We start from the raw sequence: 19,999 nt of genomic DNA, 5'->3' as shown, positions 1-19,999 counted from the left end.
GTGTCTGATTTAACGTAAAATATGAACTGCATCTTCGTGGGTGAAAATTCAATCATTACATCATAAGCTTATTCAGATATATTGCACTAGTACATATTAAAAAGACAAACTTAAATATCCATTTCAAGTCTTCCATGCATATTACGGTACTTCAAAATATCCATTTCATTTCAGTATACCTTTTTTCCAAAAACTAAAACAAAACAAAAAAAATCTTTTCGAAAGAGAAGGGAGATAAAAAAATAAAAATAAATAAATAAAATAAAAGAATCATAAATTTCTAACCAAGAGAATACTCCTATTATGGTGGGGGCACTGTGTTTGGGTGCTACGGAATACACATTTTTATTAGACTCTGCGGGAGTGATTTCGTTTCGGTTTTCAAGTCCTACGTGCCTCTCATGATCCATGAGTTCGTTTTGAGTTCGAATTCGAAATGATGAACCAAGAAACGAAATTTCAATAAAAGCTGTATCTTTTAATCAGTATTAACTATACAAGTAATATGTTTGTATTCGTAAAATTTTATGTAGTGTCTGCTTTTAACACAAAAGCTGTTTTTCATATTAAAAGAAACGGATAAAAAATCAAAATACCTCTGAAAGGGCTTCAAATAAAAGCATATTGCAACTTAAGAAGAATCAAAAACTGCGCCTTTTTTTGTTCTTTAGAAATTATGGGCTGACTTCAAATATTGTTGAGTAAAGACATGGGTAAATTTTTAATCAGTATACGAAATTAAACAGTGAAAAATTATTTTTATACTGAACTGAATTCGTACTCAAATGAAATTTTTAAAACTTGTAAGAGTTTTTAATTCCGACCTCACCAACGTTTTAACAATAGCAGAAATAATTCTTTGGCAGATTATAAAAAATTATAACATTTTTTGAACCCGTTCATAAAAAAATACAAGAGCCAAAAAAGAAAAATAGGTCCTTTTTTAACAGATTTAATATAAGGACTTTTATAAAAAGAAAAAAGCAAATTAGGAAAAATATGACGTTTTTTTTTTTTCGTTTTTTTTTTTATTTCTACAAGACAACCCGAACTAAACAAACACATCGTTCTTAAGTTTGCGATCATGTTCTTAGATGTCTGTAATCCTAAGTGACATGTCTCGTACAAACGACATAATTTTTTATGTAGTTCTGATATCGATTGAATGCCAGAAGAATTAACCCTATAAAATCGAAGAAAATAAGTATTATGGAAACTTCGGAATGTTGACTCGTTTTCAAATTTCCAACGAAATGCTTTATAAAATAAAATAAACAAAAATAGAAGAATAGTCGTTCCTCAACTTCAGATCTTGCAACTACACACATTTCTTTACTGACGAAATAAGAATTGTTTTTCTATTATTTATTGACAAGAGAAATATTGATGTTTGAAAGAAGAAAATATTCATCAAAAATTCGGAAAAATATAAGCTTTTAAAATATTAATTCATCGCGCATGCGCTGAATGGACAATTTAAAGGCCATTTTTTTTCATTCAGTTCCAGAATCGAAAAAAGGGTTGGCAAAATTGCTGATTTTAAACAAAAATAATAATAATAATCGGACTTATTTGATTTTAATCAGATTTTTTTAAAATTTAAAATCAGATTTTTTAATTTTTTTTCTTCATATTTATCAACCAAATCATCTGATAAAGCATACGTGTAAGTATCTGGTAAAGTAAAATAGATATTTACTAAAATGCTTCAAAAGTTAATTAGATTATGACAAACTAATTGTGCATATTAATTATAAATTTGTTTATTACAAACTAATCCACTGAATAAATAAAATCACGGTTTTTTTTGTTCAAGCAAAAATCTTAAAATTTTTAAACAGGTAGGCAATTTGTCAGTTAAGATATTCAATGAAGAGTTAATTAGTTTAGATCAGAATACATTAAAGAAATAAATTATTGTAAGTTTCTCTGAGCAGAACTTGTCTTCATTCAATATTAGTTAACTAATTACGTATTTAATATGTTTTAAAAGCACTTAAAGCATTAAAATGAACGTAAAACCAAATGAGTATAATTGAAAAATGTTTATTATCAGAAAATTATTTTACATGCAGCTATTGGAAAATTATAATTTCACGTTACTGTTACCCACTTTTAGTCGCTATTTTATTTTCTTATTGGTCTATTTTGTTTGAAATATGATAATTTACCCTTTCATCATTTTTATGGTTAAAATCTTCATTAGCAATGAAATCAGACTTTAAAAAGAATCACACCCTAAAGAATATATTTATAAAAACATTTTCGACTTAACGATTAATTAAAAAAAAAAAAAGAGTTGCGTTAAATCAATGAATTTTTTTTTTAAAAAATCAAGCGATTTAAATCGCGATTTTAATCACACCAACACTAATGGAAAATGGAGCTTTTACAATGGCAATTCTGATATAAAGAACAGTAAAAATTACATTACAAATTCGCACTTTACACTTACATAAGGTTGATGACTTTGAATAGAGTGCATTGGTATTTGGAACATTCACACACTTTATTATTACTAAAATTGTAACTATCGTAAATGCAGAGTGCATTTACAGGGTGCGTAGCCAAATAATTCAACAAAAAATAAACACCTTTAAAGAACTTTTCAAGCACTCAAAAATATTTTTAAGCACTTTAAAAAAATATCAAAATTAGGCACGGTTGGAAAGATTTTGACAATCGACGGTTTTATCTTGTTTCAACCGTCATGTCAAAAAAAAAAAAAAAAAAAAAAAAAAAAAAAAAAAAAAAAAACCTTTTGGCATTGTTTTTGACAATTGTCAAAAATCATGAAATTTTGAATTATGTAAAACGAATGGCGTTTTCAAACGCTACGGACTAACTATAAGCCGAAATAGATTGGGGTTGAATTAATTATGAAAACGTTGAATAGAAAGAACAATGTTAACTGTGTCTTTTTGCATAATTCAAAGCGAAAATCAACATAGTAAAGGAAAAATCTCATTTTGAAAAAGGGATAATTAAGCACTTTTTAAAGACACCCAATGAAAAAAGCACCTTTAAGGGCTTTTAAAAAACGAAAATCGAAAATAAGCACTTTTAAGCGCTTTTTAAAAACGCTACGCACCCTGATTTAATTATATTCATTTTAATAATATTTATTTTTTCTACATTGGTTACTTTTGTACACATATTTAATTTGTATTAAATATAAGATATTTATTAAACAATTTTTAAAAAAACTATACTCTTAAACAACTTAAGAGCCATCATAAAATGGCAAAATTATTTCTCAGCTGTCATACGATAAAAAAAAATAAAAAAAATCGCAGCTACAATTAAAAGCACAAACTGACTCCATACTTGGTGAATGTGTATCCAGGTCAAAAGAAACCAGACTTCGTTCTTTTGCACCCTCCCAATTCTTGAAATTTAAGAAGGAAAACTAGTGACGTTATGTAAGAATGACTCACACTCGAGCAAAAACGTTCGATGCGGCCTTGCGAACACCTCAAAATATATTCTTAAGTTAATCTAGTTGAGGATATTTAAATCAATGATCTTTTTATTTCAACTAAACCAGTTGATCGTTCTAAACAAAGCTAATTATCAATTATAAAGTAATTTAATCTCACAATTCAAGGTTTTTTTTTTTTTTAATATTTTAAACTAATCAGGGTGGGCACCAGATATGCATAATGTAATGAATGCCCAGAAGCGCGAGAAGCTGTTCGCGGAAAATTGATCCCCGATGCGGATATTCTTTTACTGTTACTCATTATACAAAATATAGCCAAATATAAGATAAAACAAGGTAAGTTAATAACTAATTTTATGTCTTCAAAAAGATGCTAAATTTAGAGAAACATATGCTGGTATGTATAATAATAAATATAGAGTTCTATATATATTAAAACGCTTTTTTAAAAAAATAATCGATTTTCGGACGAATTTTGTCAAAATTAGGTGGCGGCGTAAAGGTTGAAAAATTATAAGAATCAATAAATTGCCTGTAGGAAATTTTTTTCAATTGAGATATTGTGTTAGCAGATCTTTTTTTTTTTATTTATTTATTTTTTTTAATTAACTTAGAAAGCCGGGATAGCCTGGTCGGTAGGGCGCTGGGCCCATATCCAAGAGGTCGTGGGTTCGATCCTCGCCGGCCGAAGACTCCCCGTGTAGTAAATGGTGACTGATGCACGTTAAATCTGTCGAGTCTCAAAGTCCTCCATGTTCCCACAACAAATCAATACCTCTGGGGGTACTGATCCAGGAGTTCCTTTGTCTTCTGGATTGGTTCAAAATTACAAGACTACGGAGTTGAACGTAAGTAGTCGTAAACCCATGAAATTGGGTCGGCTGCTCAACGACGGTTATAAAATAAAATAAAATTAACTTAGAAAAGAAACGTCTTAACTTATTCCTGATTTCAAAGAATTCCCTTAATTTTTGTAATCGATCACAAATATTATTTCATTATTAATTTTGCAGTTATGTCTTATTTGAGAATAAGATAACACATTGAATTTGTTACAAAAATCTATATAATACATAAAAAAATGTTACAAAAAACTTAAAGGTGCTATTAAGAGTTTAAAAGAAACATTTTTTTTAAAAATAATTATTATCAAGACCAAATTTTTCGGCAAAATATTAGACATCATTAATGTACCTCAGTCTTTTTTAGCTACCTCAAACTCCAATTTATTCATTTCCCGTGACTTTTAGTTTATTTAAATTTTCCTGTTTTCCTTGAAATTTCCTTGCCTTTTTTTTTCAGATTAATAAAATTACTTGCATTTTCCCGTTTTATGGTCACCCTGTAAGAATATAGTAACAGAGTCCAGAAAATATTCTGTCACATACAAAGTAACAAAAAAATTTTTAATGAGTAAATTTCGCTTAAAAGAGAAAATAATTACACAAAAAAGTATTTAATAAATTAATTTAAATTCAATTTCTCAAAAATAACTCCTAAATTGTTGTCATGTCGCAGGCTAGAAGAAAAATACAGCTCTTTGCTCATTCTGAAAGCCTAAAAAGTGTTCAAATACAGGGGGGGGGGAATTTAAAACAAATAAACAACAACAATCGTATTAAACAAATAAAAATCGTTACCATATAATAAGCACCGGAATTCTATCACTTTAAGGCATGGTGTGATAATCTCTTAATATTGATATCGACTAGTAAGTAGAATTTGACTCATGGTATCATTATCAATCAATTTGTTTATTTAAGAGTTTCTTAAATCACTCACTGCAAAGTTCAGGTTTTTAAATGTGCATGCTGACAGATTATGCAAAATGAAATTTTAAAAAAAATGGATTTTTTGGAAAATTTCTCAGAGGGATTCACTTTTAATTTAAAATGCCTATTTAGAATTTATAGATCTCATTTATAATTTAAATGAAATCTAATTAATTTATAATTTAAATGGGTAATCAATGGTAAATTTTTTTTAGAGGAATAAACTATTTTCATCAGTTTTTATGGAGAATTTTATAGCCTAAGCCCTGAGGTATTAAATAACTAATAAGGTAGTAAATCATTAATTCAAATCTTAGGAAAAAAAACTAACTAGTTACAGCATTTAAATTTTGAGTAAACCAGGTCAGTGAAAGCTAAAAGAATATTATAAAACGGAAAAGAAAATGAAAAAAAAAATGTTACGATAGAAAATGAAAGGCACATAAGAAAAGTAGTTTATGGGAAGCCTCATTATCTAATAACACTAGATAAACGAAATAAATGACGGCGAAGGGCGTTTCCCGTTTGGAAAAATGTATGACATCCACTAAATAAAGCATTAAATGGTAAATTATAAGGATCGTAATTTATTTATTCATTTATTTTATTTACTTATTTATTTCAATAAGACATGATTTTATGAGTGGAAAACTGAGTAGTTTGTACGATGAATTTGGTGCAGCTAAAAAATTGTAAAAGTAACAATAAGGAATAATTTGTATGTAAAATATAGTTAGGCCAAAAAATAATAGTACCTATATGAAAAAAATTTTAAGTTATACATTCGATTTCATAATTATATTTTAGTAATTAGTTTTACGGAAACGAAAAAAAAAGAAGAAAAAAACTGAAATAATAATTTATATATATGTATGCATTCAATTTTGTTTACTAAAGAATTATTGTGCAAAATCACCTAGTATCTGGTTAAATTAGGCAAATAATTTTAAGCTGTCTAGTTTCCTTCAATATTTAAGTAAATTTTAGATCGTATTGTATAAATATGCATAAGCAGGGGTCTGTCCAGACATTTTGTGAAAGGTCCGTTTTTCGTGAAATTGTGAAAAAATTACTCACTTTCTTTCTACCAGGGTCCGCTTTTATGAATTTGTGCAAATGGGGTCCATTATTGCAAAAAAAAAATTTTTCAAGGAGTTTTTAAATTGTACAGACATACAAGATTATGCTCAACACTGTAAAATTGTAATTAAAAAAATTAAATTTTAAAAAATAAACAATTGCTCCTTCTAAATTAGAGATGCAACGTACAAATATTTCGTATTTAGCCTATACTGCTGAACGCAGAATATTAATTTCGGACGAATAATGGAAAAATCGTCTGCCGAAGACAAAACTTAATTCGTTTACATCCATCTTTCTTGTTTTCTGCCCTGGAAAGGGTTTATTCGATTAACAAAATAATAATGAAGATAAACAAATTTGTGAAGGGTCCGATTAAAAGAAAAATCATTTTGTGAAGGGTCCGTTTTTAAGTTAAAATATTTTGTGAAGGGTCCGTTTTTATGAAAAAATATTTTGTGAAGGGTCCGTTAACGGACCCAAATTTCTTCTAAACAGACCCCTGATAAGTGAAAAAAGGAATTGTCCAAAAGTTTTATCATCCAACCCCAAACAACTGTAAGCAAAAATTTGTAATATATTATAGAAAATTTATATTTTAAAAATTACTTCTCCTAAACAGTAACATGAGCAGAGAAATTCGTGTTCTCATCTATTTTTGCTGAACATAACTCATTATTAAAAAAAATACATATATATGTATACATATATGGCTTACTTTAAGGAATCACTTAAAAAGTTGTAATTTCATTTATTTATTATTTATTTTTTTGAAGATTCCGACATGCCTTGTTAAGAATGAAACAAAAAAATTTAGCTTAATAGCAATCCTTCAAAAGACATCATGAACTTAATGTTTACAGCTACTTGTCTGTTGATTTAGACTTCTTGGCAAACACTCAAAACTAACTTAGGAGAACAACTTCATGGGAATTCTCTAAGAGACTACTTTTTTGAACTACATTAATCTCTTAGTAGATTCCTGGTTTAAATTCCAATAAATAATTCTCAGTTGTTTTAATTATTGAACCTCAAATTAAACTGCTAATAAGAATCAGTATGTGGTTCAACAGAAAAAATCATAATATGCATTAATTTTATAAGAGGAGAATTTTACAGAGTATGAAACCGATTTACTAACCAATGGATAATTTTTGTAAGCACAGTTAAAAGGCACACACAAACATATATTTATAAACAATAAATAAAAAATTTTATACGAGACTTAGCGATTAAAATAATACAAACGATAATTAGAACTGTCAAATAAAATCATTTAATTTATGAGAGAAATAATACAAAATAGAAAAATCGTTTTGCACATTACAATAAACTCGAACACAAATAATGAGAAAATTATTTTGCAAATTAGCTGTTCATAAAATCTTTTGCTCAAAAAATACACGCGCTTTCATATTGTTTCCTTTTATTGAATTAATCCAAAGATTTTATTGAATTAATCCAATATTTTCTATCAGTCTTCGCAATTTTTGTGCAGTTTTAAAAAAGGAATAAAAGGAATTTTATAAGAGGAATAATAGAAAATTTAAAGAGACACTCACATGCTTACTGCCCCTAGAAGTGCAGTTAATGTCGAGGTTGTTTTAACTAAAATAAAAACAAAAAATATGACTAATTTCTTTAAAAAAATTTGCTTTTCTAACCATTTAAATTTTTAATAATAATTTTTAAGTATTAAAAAAATAAACATGAAATAATAAAATAAACAAGACGTAATCAACAAAAGTAATTTTTCCTTTTATATATATACTTTTGTATAGCTACTTTATGAGGTAAAAATTTCGAAGTAGTATTTAGTTGATTATATAAGAATTAATAAGACAGCATTATAAGACAGTAACATATTTTTGACGTGAAAAAATAATTTCTGAAATCGGGAGATTTTCTTAAAATATTAACCAAAGCTAGCAAAAATAAAAATTGATATTTAATATTAATTCAATAATATTAAGATCGATTTATTATCTTCGTAAAATACAAGCAGAGTAAGAGAAGAACACCATAAGATGTAGAACAATAAAGAAATACGAAATGCGTAACAATAAAGAAAATGATCACAAAGAAACAATAGAAATAAATCATGACATAATTTTAAAATTAACATTTTAAAAGCGAAGTCAAACATAAAAAATAGCAATAAAATATTTTTTACGAAAAGGCACCGAAAACAGGCGGTACCCAAATAGAATGATTTACTAAGGGGCAACGTGCCCTTGTAAAGGAGGAAGCAACGGAAGAAGTAGGCGAAGTTTAAAAATAAAGTTCCACTTAGCAGACTTGACAGAAAATAAAAATAAAAAATAGGAATTCGAAAAATGAATGCTGTTTCCCCCGCAGCTGTTTGGAAAAGTAATTGACAGTTGATTCACTCCATATATCTGTTAAAGAAAATTCAGATAAAATTGGCAGAATAATTAAATTAATTTATTTCGTTTTAATGGAAGTGATAGCGAGAGAAACGTAAATATCCAATAAGTCAAAACTAAAAAAACTTTTTCACAAATTAAAGAGAGAAAAAGCTTTTAATTTTCTTTTGCAAATATACTTTCGGAAGAAGCAGAGGCATTTGAGAACGATTGAACGATGGAATTGGGCTTTTTAAAACTGGTATAAAATTAACACATTGTGGTTTTTTTTTTTTAATTTCAAACTATTAATAATTTTTCATCCGCGTAATAAAAGTACTAAATCAATTTAAACGCCGACGGGAAAAAAAGTATGATTAAAATCAAAAAATTTTAACATTTGTGCTTCTGACTCTTTTGGAACATCAAAAAGCTCGGTAATTTTCAACGAAGCGCTTTAGTAGCGCTTTCGATTTTGGTAAAATTACAAAAAAATATAATTAGATAAAGTGTGATAAAATTCGATAAATGCGATAAATTTGGCAATTATATCATGATATCTTAGAGCATGTATTTAGGGTTAAATTAAATTTTAAGTTTTGTATTTTTTACTAAATGTGAGGTAATAAGAACTATAATTTTGAAAGCCAGAACTTGCGGTAAACCACAACCATATGAACAAAAAAATTAAAATACTAAATGGTTTATATACTGTATATTTTGGTTTTTAAGACCAGAAATTTTTTTTCTGCAGGAGCCATTCTAAGCGAAATTTGTAATCGTTAATGATTTCTTTACATGTAGTTTTTATCGTAGAAACGGACTAATTACAGAATATTTCATAGCAAAAACGGAGCCTTCGCAAAATATTTAATCGTAAAAACGGTAAGTTCAGAAATTATTTAATCGCAAAATCATAAAAAAAAAAAAAAAAAAAAAAAAACTTTCACAAATTATTTTATTTTAAATATGAACCCCTTACAATTCTTCTTTTGAAACTAAATTTTTCTTTTGAAAATAACGGCGTGTTAAAAATTAAGAATTTTCTGGAATTCAAATTAAGAATTTCTTATAAGCTATATTAAGTGGTTTTTCACAAAAGCAGAATCATATACTCGCATATTTACGAAATAGCATCCTAGCAGGAAGAATAGATTATACGATAAACATCAAGTAAAAAAAAATCTGATGATTTTTTTTCAAAGTACTTAAAATCAAAAAGTCAAAAGTCAGTCAATCAAAAAGTATACACTTAGTTCTTGTAAAACATACACGGAGAAAAAAAATTTGGTAAAATTACTGTACGGTATAGTAATGACATTTCTGGTGAGGAAAAAAAATAAAAACATAAGTCTGATAATAAAAACCAAAATTTACGGTACTTAAACCATTCAAATGGGTAATTTTCCGTTCATTTGGTAACGGTTTATCGGATATTCTGGTATTTGAAACTATAGTTCTTATTATCACCCATTTAGTAAAAAATACTTAACTGAAAAGTAAATGTAAAAGAATATATGTTTTTTTATGCCATGCTCTAAAGAATCATGATAAAATTACTAAATTTTACACCATTCGCCAAATTTTATCCCATATTATAAAACCATATTTGATAGTTAATTTTACCAAACTTATTACCAAAGCGCTTCGTTAAAAATTACCGAACTTTTTGGTGTTCCCATAGAGCCAGAAACACGATAAATTTTACTATATTCTGGTACTTCTGACAATTTTTCCCCTCAATATACAGAATCCTACTTCATAAAGGAAACAGCCGTAAGACCCTATGTTAGCAAATTTTCAACAGTAGGAGTATATTATTCACAACATTTAAAAAAAAAAAAAAAAACAGTACCTTTAACTAAGTTTGGTATAACACCTGCAGTTATATTTTACGTCTTGTTTTCTTTAACATTGTTCATATAGAATTCATATTGTTCATATTTTTCATATAGAACCGCAAACAAGCTTGTTAAGATCTTTAATAACTACAGTAAATAATATTACTCGAAATTGCAGACAAAAATACTAGCAAAATACTTCAATATATATTATAAAATAAGAAAAAAAACACAAAAATAATAAGTGGTACTTCTCTATTTTTATATATATTTCCTAGTACACGAGTATTTAACCATAACAAATAAATAAAACATAAGGAACTATAAACAAAAGATTTTTTCCGCGATAATTGTATCAATAAATTATATGAAAAGACCAAATCCTATCAATTATCGTAAAAATTCGTACCGTTCCTTGTTGCCAAAGTATCGTAAAATTTTAAAGTTTAGTTATTTTGGGCTATTTGATCGAAAAAAACATGACCTGATCAATTCAATATTATGTCTTGTAAAAAATCGTGTACACGTGTAAAAAATCTAAATTTTAATCTTGGTAAAATTATGCTGCAATTCAAAGACACTTTGAATACTTTAAAAAAAAATGTTTTTTTATAACATTTGCAAGTTTTTACTATAACCCGATTAGAGAGTTAATGAGTTATACGAGTTGTTTTGTTGCATTAATTATTAATTTAATTATTCATGATAATTTTTCTTTTAGGTTTTTTTATTATTTTTACTGCATTGTGGATCAAAAACAATAATTTTATTTTCCTGAAATGCTTTTAAATTTTTTAGTCTAAGGATGGCCAACTTGGGACAATGGTAGCACGGCAGAATTATAACAGTAATAGGCGAAAGTATATGAAAAATTGAAGAAAAAAATAAATAAATATAAAATGCTGCCTTTAAGTCTTTTTTTTTAAATGCTTAATGCTATTCTTCAAATTATTTTGAATGTTGCAAATCAATACCAATTAAAGTTTTCAAAATTCATACGATTTGACAGTACGATTCATATGATTCACACGATTGTTATAGCATTTTTTTAAATGATATTACAATATAAGTAATCTACGACTATAAAAAGTTATTTCAACATTAAAAATAATATATATAAGCTAGAAAATTTTGTTAAACAAACTGACTTGGCTAAGTTCAGAAGAAATTCAATTAGACCTTGGAAAATTTATGGTCGAATTAAAAGAACAAAAAAAAATTGCAAAATCTTTTTATTGTGAACAAAAAGAGTCGCTTCACAAAATTTTTCCCTGAGAAAAAGAGTTAATTATTTCTTGAAATAAAATCGAATTTGGTCAATATAATTCCGATATTTTTAAAATAACATTAAACAGATATATTTGGTTTTGATTCGATTAATTACTTATTGGGGCGTTTTATTTGCGCCGATTCCTTTTCGCTCACAGAATAGGAAAGCATTTTGCTTACAATAATAAAAAATCGTGATGTAATTCTGGAGAAAAGAGAGCAAGGTAAAATTACTAATCAGGGAAGTTAAAATAAAATGCATTGTTATATCGCCTATTGTTCATTAAGAAAACGGTAATAAAACCCTCCATTAAATTAGAATTTAATGAAGCGAGAAAAGAAATATTTATTGGAAAAAAATCATATATAAATCACCGTAGTTATTAAGAAAAAGCAATAGTGTTATAGAAAAAGTTATAGAAAAAAGTTATAGGAGTTGTATTTCGAAGTATATTTATCGATCGCATTATATTGAATAACAGCTGAAATAAAAACAAATATTTTTACATTGAATTCAAATTATTATATTATTGATTTAATTGGAGAAAAAAAATTCATTTTTACACATTCAAAAATTTAATCCATAAAAACTGATTTCGAAGAAGAAGAAAAAAAAGGCTCATATGAAAACAGCATAAAGCAGCAAAAGTTCACAGCAAAAATAAGAAAAATCCTGGGTTGAAATGAAGGGAGAGAAAAGAAAGAGGCCTTTGACATGAAGAATAAACATTCATTAATCCAATAAGAAACCCCTTCCTCGGTCACACAGAAAGAAAAGGATGACTCATCTTGAAAGAGAAAAATAAACTCAATTCACTTAAGATATATCTCAAGGGCTCTTCTCTTGAAAAGGTTCAAATTCCAACTTGGTTCGGATTTTGGAATAAAGAACGATAGCAAACTAGCTTTATCTTTTGTTTACCAGAAATATTTTGTTTCGTACAGCGATAACCGGAAATACAAAGTTTGATTTTTGATAGTTAAGAGCACACAATTTAATAAAAAGTTATGCAAAAGTTAAAAATAACATTTTATCCATATGAGAGGAGAGAACAATTTTTTTCAAAATCTTTTCTTACAAGCACACGAACATATTAAATTTTACTACGCGATCTAGTTGTTCTTAGGCTGTTTTTTGAAGGCTCCGTCGTTATATGAAATGATGCTCTTTTGTTAATACACAATATGCCATTTTCATAACTGCTATGAGCTTACAACAGTTACTCATGACTGTTAGGCTATGTTTAGCCTATCTAAAGCCAGCGCTGCTTATGCATATTTTGAAAATGGCGCAAAACGTCAATAGGGAGAAAAGCCACAGTTCTGTGAAAATGAAAAGCGTTTGTTGTCTAATTTTTTAATATTTAAAAACGTACTCCAATGCTGCCTTATCTGGACTCATAAAAAGTTGCAAAAACTGGGATATTCTTCACGGTAAGATGAGATATATAGTTTAAAATCATCATTTTACTTCAAGTCTAAGGTACTTAAACTCTTTTTTGTTTCCCCTTGGCGATAGATTTTCAAAAAACCATGTAAATAGAATAAAATTAAGATGCTTAAACGGAAAAAAAAAACAATAACAAAATAACATCACAAATGGAATGAGAGATAAGATCTATTTTCGCAGTCCAGTGATAATCGTAATATATATATATTAGTTCAGGGGTCCCCAACCTTTCTGTACCTAAGAGCAAATACCAGAATATCGGTCGAATGGCGGGCACCATTTATTTTTTCAAGATAAATGTATAGTTGGTTGGTAGACATAGGTAATAATACACACTACATATAGTGCACAAAAAATTTTACTTTAAAAATTAATTTAACATATGAATATAATTAGTATTAATATTCTTGTGTAAAATAAATGATTACTAAATTGCTTTCAAAACATACGAAGTATAAAAATTATTTTAAAATACAGTCAATGTGGTGTTTGGCATGACATTTCGCTGGCCAGCGCTATATAATTGGGAGAATATGATGCTCTTTTTAAGAATGGAATTTATTCCTTCAAGTATATTCCAGAATTTCTCATGTGATATAATAGTTTTGAGGATAATGTCATTCTGAAGATCCACAATTTCTATCTCCAATTCTTCTCGCTTTACTTGAAGAAACTCTGAAATGTATGTTGCTATTACGGTTTATTTGGTTGGTAAAAGGATTAACAAAAAAGTTATTAAAGGCTCGATGATATTAAATTGTTGAAAGCGCTTTTTAAATTGATCTTGAAGCAATTGGAGGTTGATGACAAATGTTAATAAGCCAATTTCACTGTCACCTATCATTTTTTTCATGTTTGGAAAATGCACAAGACACTTCATTTTCAAATGTGATATTCACAAAACTAGCTTAGCTCTGAACGAGTTTATAGCCTCTATCATTTTTGCTTCATGTTTGTCCTTTCCCTGCAGCTCCAAGTTCAAATTATTTAGTTTTTTCATTATGTCCGTTATGAAAGACAAATCTGCTAGTCAAAGAGGATCTCTTAGTTCTAAAAATGTTTGATTTTTGGCTACAAGGTAATTTTTTATTTCTCTAATTAAATGTAGAAATCTATCAAGTACTTTACCTTTACTGAGCCAGCGTACCTCAGTATGTATCTGCATAGCATAAAATTTGCATAGCATTTATTGCGAAAATGGAAAACTGAAATATTTTATTGCTGGGTACAAGCAGCGGGCGCACCTAGATCGATCGACGGGCGCCATGGTGCCCGCGGGCATAGGGTTGGGGACCCCTTTGGTAAATACTATCCGAGCTTGCGCAATCGAACAATTGATATCTATCTTATTTTTCTCGAATTACAAGGAAATAAACACGTATTTATTATTTGATAGGAATTTAACATTATTATACAATAGTTGTTTATCAAAATATCCAATATGTGTAAAATATTTAAAAGATATTACAAAACTTTTCGCATAATACCAAACCGAACAATTACGCATACATATGTTTAAGATACACATTTGTAGTATTAAATCTAACAATTACGATTTAAATAATTTTTCTCTACATTTTTAGTAATTTAAAAAATAATTGAATTTAATAAACGTATTTTGAACGTATTTTGATTGCTGCTTTGTATGATCTCATTTGTATATTATACTGAAAAAGTAAATAAGATATTCTTAGACAGATTAAGATAATAATTTACAAAATGTGTAAATTTAAAGATTGAATATATAAATAATGAAATTTTGGAGATAACATATGAAACTAAAATAAATTAAGTAGTTGGGTAAATTAGTAATTTAGATGCTTTATTTAGATGCTAACACTGATGGAAAATAGTGCATATAAACATACACACATTAGCCTATCAAAGACACACGCATTGTTTTAACTTTATCTTGTTTTTGATGAGACCACGGATTATACAACAGTAATTTCGTAATAGTCCAACAAAAATATTAACAATTTTTTTTACTAAAAGAGAAAATGTTTATTCTTTTCATTGAATTACCTATACCTAATAATGAGTTGGCATGTTTGATAATTTTTGTTAGTTTTGAAAAATTATTTGCATTTCCTACAGTGGTAAATTCTACTGTAAAATAAAGAAATTTTTAAAAAAATCAAAATTACTCAGGCTTAAAAAATTAAGTAATTTTTAAAAAAAACAAGGTTTTTTAGTTTATATATTTTTTTAATCAATATTTTAGAGTAACAAAAAATACAACTACATCAAATGAGCTTTCGCTTCATAATCAGGTGACGCAGGTCCGAATCTCAGCGGTGGCTCGTTAATAACAAATTCTGCTCTTGGCTCGCACGAATGATACTGATGACGTAAAATATCCTAAGTGGTAGAAAAATCATAGACTAGAATCCCCTTGCCGTTGGATTAACCGTGGGATGTTTTTTCGTGGTATTAATCACTATGTAACGCAAATGCATACAAGTTCCATAAAAAAAGGCATCCACGAAGGCTACTCCCAATGCTTGATCTAGGAGTCCCCTTGTCTTCTGGGTTGGGTTAAAAAAAAAACTACGAAGTTGTTCACTGATAGTCGTAAACTCAGAATTGGGTCGGCTGTTCCACGCCGGTTATTAAATAAAATACAGAACTACATCAAAAATATACATGCCGTATAGTTAAGTAAATTGAATAAAAAAATTACAAATGCTATTTTAGTTCTTTTAATTATGCAATCAATGTAAAAAAAAAAAAAAATCTTTTCGTGACAATTACAGTGACGTCACACTTGAAATAAGTCACCCATAACGTTAGTCGTCTGAAATATATTGTTATCTTTCATTTTTTGAGGTTTTATTACCTTACAGATTGTAATTCACCTTCATTTCATTTTGATGAAAATGAAATGAGTACAGTTAATCGATTCACTGATCACAAGAATCACCACGCGACTTGAATGAACTAAATCAATTTTTGATATTTTCATTTAGCTTTTTACAGATGTACTACGTATAGATATATATATAACGAGAGAGAGTCAGAATGATTTTTTTTCTCTTGATTTGTTCCTCTTTTATTTTTTCATTGAAATTTACTTAATTGATAACATTATGAGGTCGATAACAATAATTAATGTGCATGTTTCAACAAGTAGTTTGAGGCGAATCTCGTGAATGAAATCATTTTAAGTTTAATTTTCATATTTGAATTCAAAAATGTCTTTAAAGGTTAGATAATGTCAAAAACACACACACAAAATGAAAATAAAGGAGAATTTATTTTAAGATTCTTTGTTTTTAAAACGATTTCTTGTTCAAAAACCACATAAATAAACTTTTAATTTTTTTAACTATATTAAAAATATGGTTAGTGAATATTTTTTTAATTAAATTCGGATTTGAAAGTTGCTTTTATTTATAAATGAAACATTATTATTATTTTTTTGTTTAATTGTGAATAATATAATCCTACTTTTAGAAATTTCTTTACCAGAATTTTTTCTACGCAGTTTATTAAATTTAACTAATGAGGAACTTCTTTTAATGAATCAAAAAAAAGCTACTAATCTCTGATTATAACATGTAATTTGAGTATAAAGGAACTAAATAGAAATTTCGAATTTAGACAAATTCAATGGTGAAAACAGTTAAAGAGTGTATTTTGACTCACTATCTTCCTCATATCACGTGTGAAAACATAAAATTGCTTACAATGATTCTTGTCTTTAACATGTGTTGCACTTCTGTTAAAAGGCACTTCACAGGAAAGCCCAGATAAGGACCTCCACCAAAAGTTATTTTTAGAATAACATTGGAAGAAACCTCGTGGAAGGAAGGAAGAATATTTTCCAAGTTTTGTGAATAACTTAATTAACGTTGCAGTAATTTACCATTTTATTTTATAAATTTTAATTTAAATTTATAAACACATAAAGATAACACATTTCTTAGATGTTAGGGGAAATTAAATGTTCAAGGTAGGCGAATTTCTGGGTTTAGTTGATTTTAGTAGACATTTTCTGCTATGTTAAAAAATATGTTTGTTTTTATAAAACAAATATGTTAAAACTGTTTTTCATTTTTTTTAAAATAAAATTTACATTCAATCTAAGAGCAAAAGGATAAAAATCAATCTATGAGCTATCACCAGGATCTACATTTATGATAACACTGAGGAAGAGATATTTTGTTACATTCAGTTCAACTTGCCTCATTCAGGTGTGGGGATTCTAAATCTGAAATTAGTATTTTTTTCCTAAAGCTATAGATTTTTTTTCAAATGTCGGTTTTCGTCAATTTTTAATCGAAAATGTTAAATATAAGAGGGGGTCGCGTAAATGTTGAGACAAACTTCTAGGGGAGTTAAGGCACATCTTCAGGATTAAAAATGCGTAGGAAAGCATGATCTGAAATGCCCTATTATGACCTGTTCGACACGAAGAAACAGTCCCAGCAGAGTTGAAATCAGCGATACGAAAGTATATAGGATCTATCACAGGGTGCGTAGCCAAATTATTCAACAAAAAATAAGCTCCTTTTAAGCACTTTTCAAGCACTCATAAAACATTTTTAAGCACTTTTAAAAATATCATAATTAGGCAGGGTTGAAAAGTTTTTGACAATTAACGGTTCTATCTTGTTTTAAACCGTCATGTCACGAAAAAAAAACCTTTTGGCATTGTTTTTGACAACTGTCAAAAAACTTGAAATTTTGAATCATGTAAAACGAATGTTGTTTTCATACGCTAAGGGACTGACAATACGCCGAAATAGATTGGGGTTGAATTAATTGTGAAAACGTTGAATAGGACAATGTGAACTGCGTCTTTTTGCATAATTCGATGCGAAAATCAACATAGTAAAGGAAAAATCTCATTTTGAAAAAGGGAAAATTAAGCACTTTTTAAAAACATCCAGGCTAAAAGGGCTTTTAAAAAACGAAAATCGAAAATAAGCATCTTTAAGCACTTTTTAAAAACGTTACGCACCCCGTCCTGTTATATATATAACGTTTATAAACTTGTGCATTCCGACAAAAAGAAGGCTAAAAATGTCATTTAAAAAAAAAAAAAACTGTAGCTTGAAGAGAGAAACTGATAGCAGAGTTGAAATCAGCGATACGAAAGTATCTAGGATCTATTACAAATTCTCACGTAACAGAAAACAAAACAAAATCTGTTCCCCAGTGTAATCAAACAATCTCTCATTATATAATCTATGTATTTTAGAAATCTAAAATCTTATTTTATAGAAAATGATTAATATTGAAATGAAGAAAAATTGTTCCCGCTAATACTCTTGCTTCTAGTTTTAGTTTCATTGTTGATAATACCTGTATCAAAAATATAAAGATAATTCTCCAGTCAGATTGTCACTTGCAAACACCTGTCGATGAAAAGTCTCAATTTTTAAGATGATATCCAAGGATAATAAACATATGATTTTATCAAGTATAGGTGCGCCTACGACAAAGCAGAAATGTGGCACCAAGGCTAAAGGATTTACCTTAAAATGACATAAGCCGACTTCCGCCACTTAACTAACAATGAGAAATGAAACTTGGGGCAAATCAATTGACCTTGCTTTTGTTTCAGACTTTTTTCCAATGGTATTTACTTGGGAATGCCATTAAGCTATTGTTCTCGGACATATTTACGTCAAGATGAAAGAAATCTTTCTGAATTAATCTTAAATCAGTTTGAGTTTAATTGTTTATAAACAAATTTTTCTTCTCTTCAACGAATAAAAAGAAATTCTAAAGAAAGAAACAGTACCGTCTTCACGCATGGGCACCACCGGGCAGTACTCGAGGACCCAAGGCACTCAGGGGGCCCTTGAGAATCTCACTTTTTATAAATTGTATTTAAAAAAACTGAAATTAAACAAAATTGCCTTATATATTTTTTTAAAATAAATATATTCTACTGTATAAAGTTATAAAGTGTGTAATTTGTCTTTCTTTCTACAAATAGTGATTGATTATCATGAAAACAACAATAATTTGAATAGTTTATCACCAGGGAAACTTAAAAAAACAACTGAAATCTATTTTTCAACGTTCCAATGAAGTTTTTATGTGAATTCAGGTTTTTTTGTGTCTACTAAAAACAAATTTAAATACATTTAAATTTATTCAAATTATTGCATATGTTAAAAATGTTTTATTTTGTGTATGTGCAGTTTTTTAGTTCGATTTTAAGCAGTATGTCCTGTTATAAGTTCCCAAAACATTTCTGTGCCCGGGGACCCTGCGTGTTGTTAAGACGGCTCTGGAAAAAAAGAAGAAATAAATTCTAAAAATATTGAAAAAGAAATGCAATACAGTTTCTTGACAGCTGGAAAGACTATTATGATATATTAGATTCATTCACATATTTGTTTAATTAACTTATTAACTCAGCTAAAAAACAAATTTTAGAATTAAATAATTAAAAAATAACTTAATAATAATTCAATTATTAATTTCGATTCTCCAATAGCTTATCAATGATTTTCTAGGATTCCTTTCAAATTGTTCGGTTAAATATAGGATCAAAAACGTTCTAATATGATTAATTAAGTTTGGGACAAGTAATATTATCTTAAACTTATTTATAGATTTTTGAAAAATATCTTTAATTTTGAACATTAAGACACAGCAGAATTTTGAGGTTATTAAATATTTTAATACTGGATTGATGATCTTCATAATAAAATAACGCTATAAATGGTCTTCAAATAACAATATTTTTTTGCACAAAAAAATAAAATAAAATAAACCGACGGTGAAAATTTTGATGACTTTCATTTTAATCACATAAG

At 27.9% G+C, this 19,999-nt stretch overlaps 1 protein-coding gene across 4 annotated transcripts in view; it reads right to left on the bottom strand.

Annotated features, from left to right (window-relative positions):
- The window catches only part of LOC107437663 (uncharacterized), a 73,019-nt gene that overhangs the window by 43,079 nt on the left and 9,941 nt on the right, over positions 1–19,999 (bottom strand). For 2 of the 4 annotated variants that reach the window (XM_071179640.2, XM_071179635.2), the window contains exon 2: positions 7,857–7,902. The exons of the other annotated variants lie outside the window; for them this stretch is intronic. The gene's annotated coding sequence lies outside the window, so the exon portion shown is untranslated. The remainder of the gene's footprint in view (positions 1–7,856; positions 7,903–19,999) is intronic. 4 annotated transcript variants of the gene reach the window in all.

This window comes from Parasteatoda tepidariorum, chromosome 1 (genome assembly GCF_982258835.1).
Source record: "Parasteatoda tepidariorum strain Cologne lab strain chromosome 1, Ptep-v5.0, whole genome shotgun sequence".
Taxonomy (NCBI): Eukaryota; Metazoa; Arthropoda; class Arachnida; order Araneae; family Theridiidae; genus Parasteatoda; species Parasteatoda tepidariorum.
The sequence above is the reverse complement of the archived record's forward strand: the minus strand, read 5'-3'. Positions and strand labels throughout refer to the sequence as shown.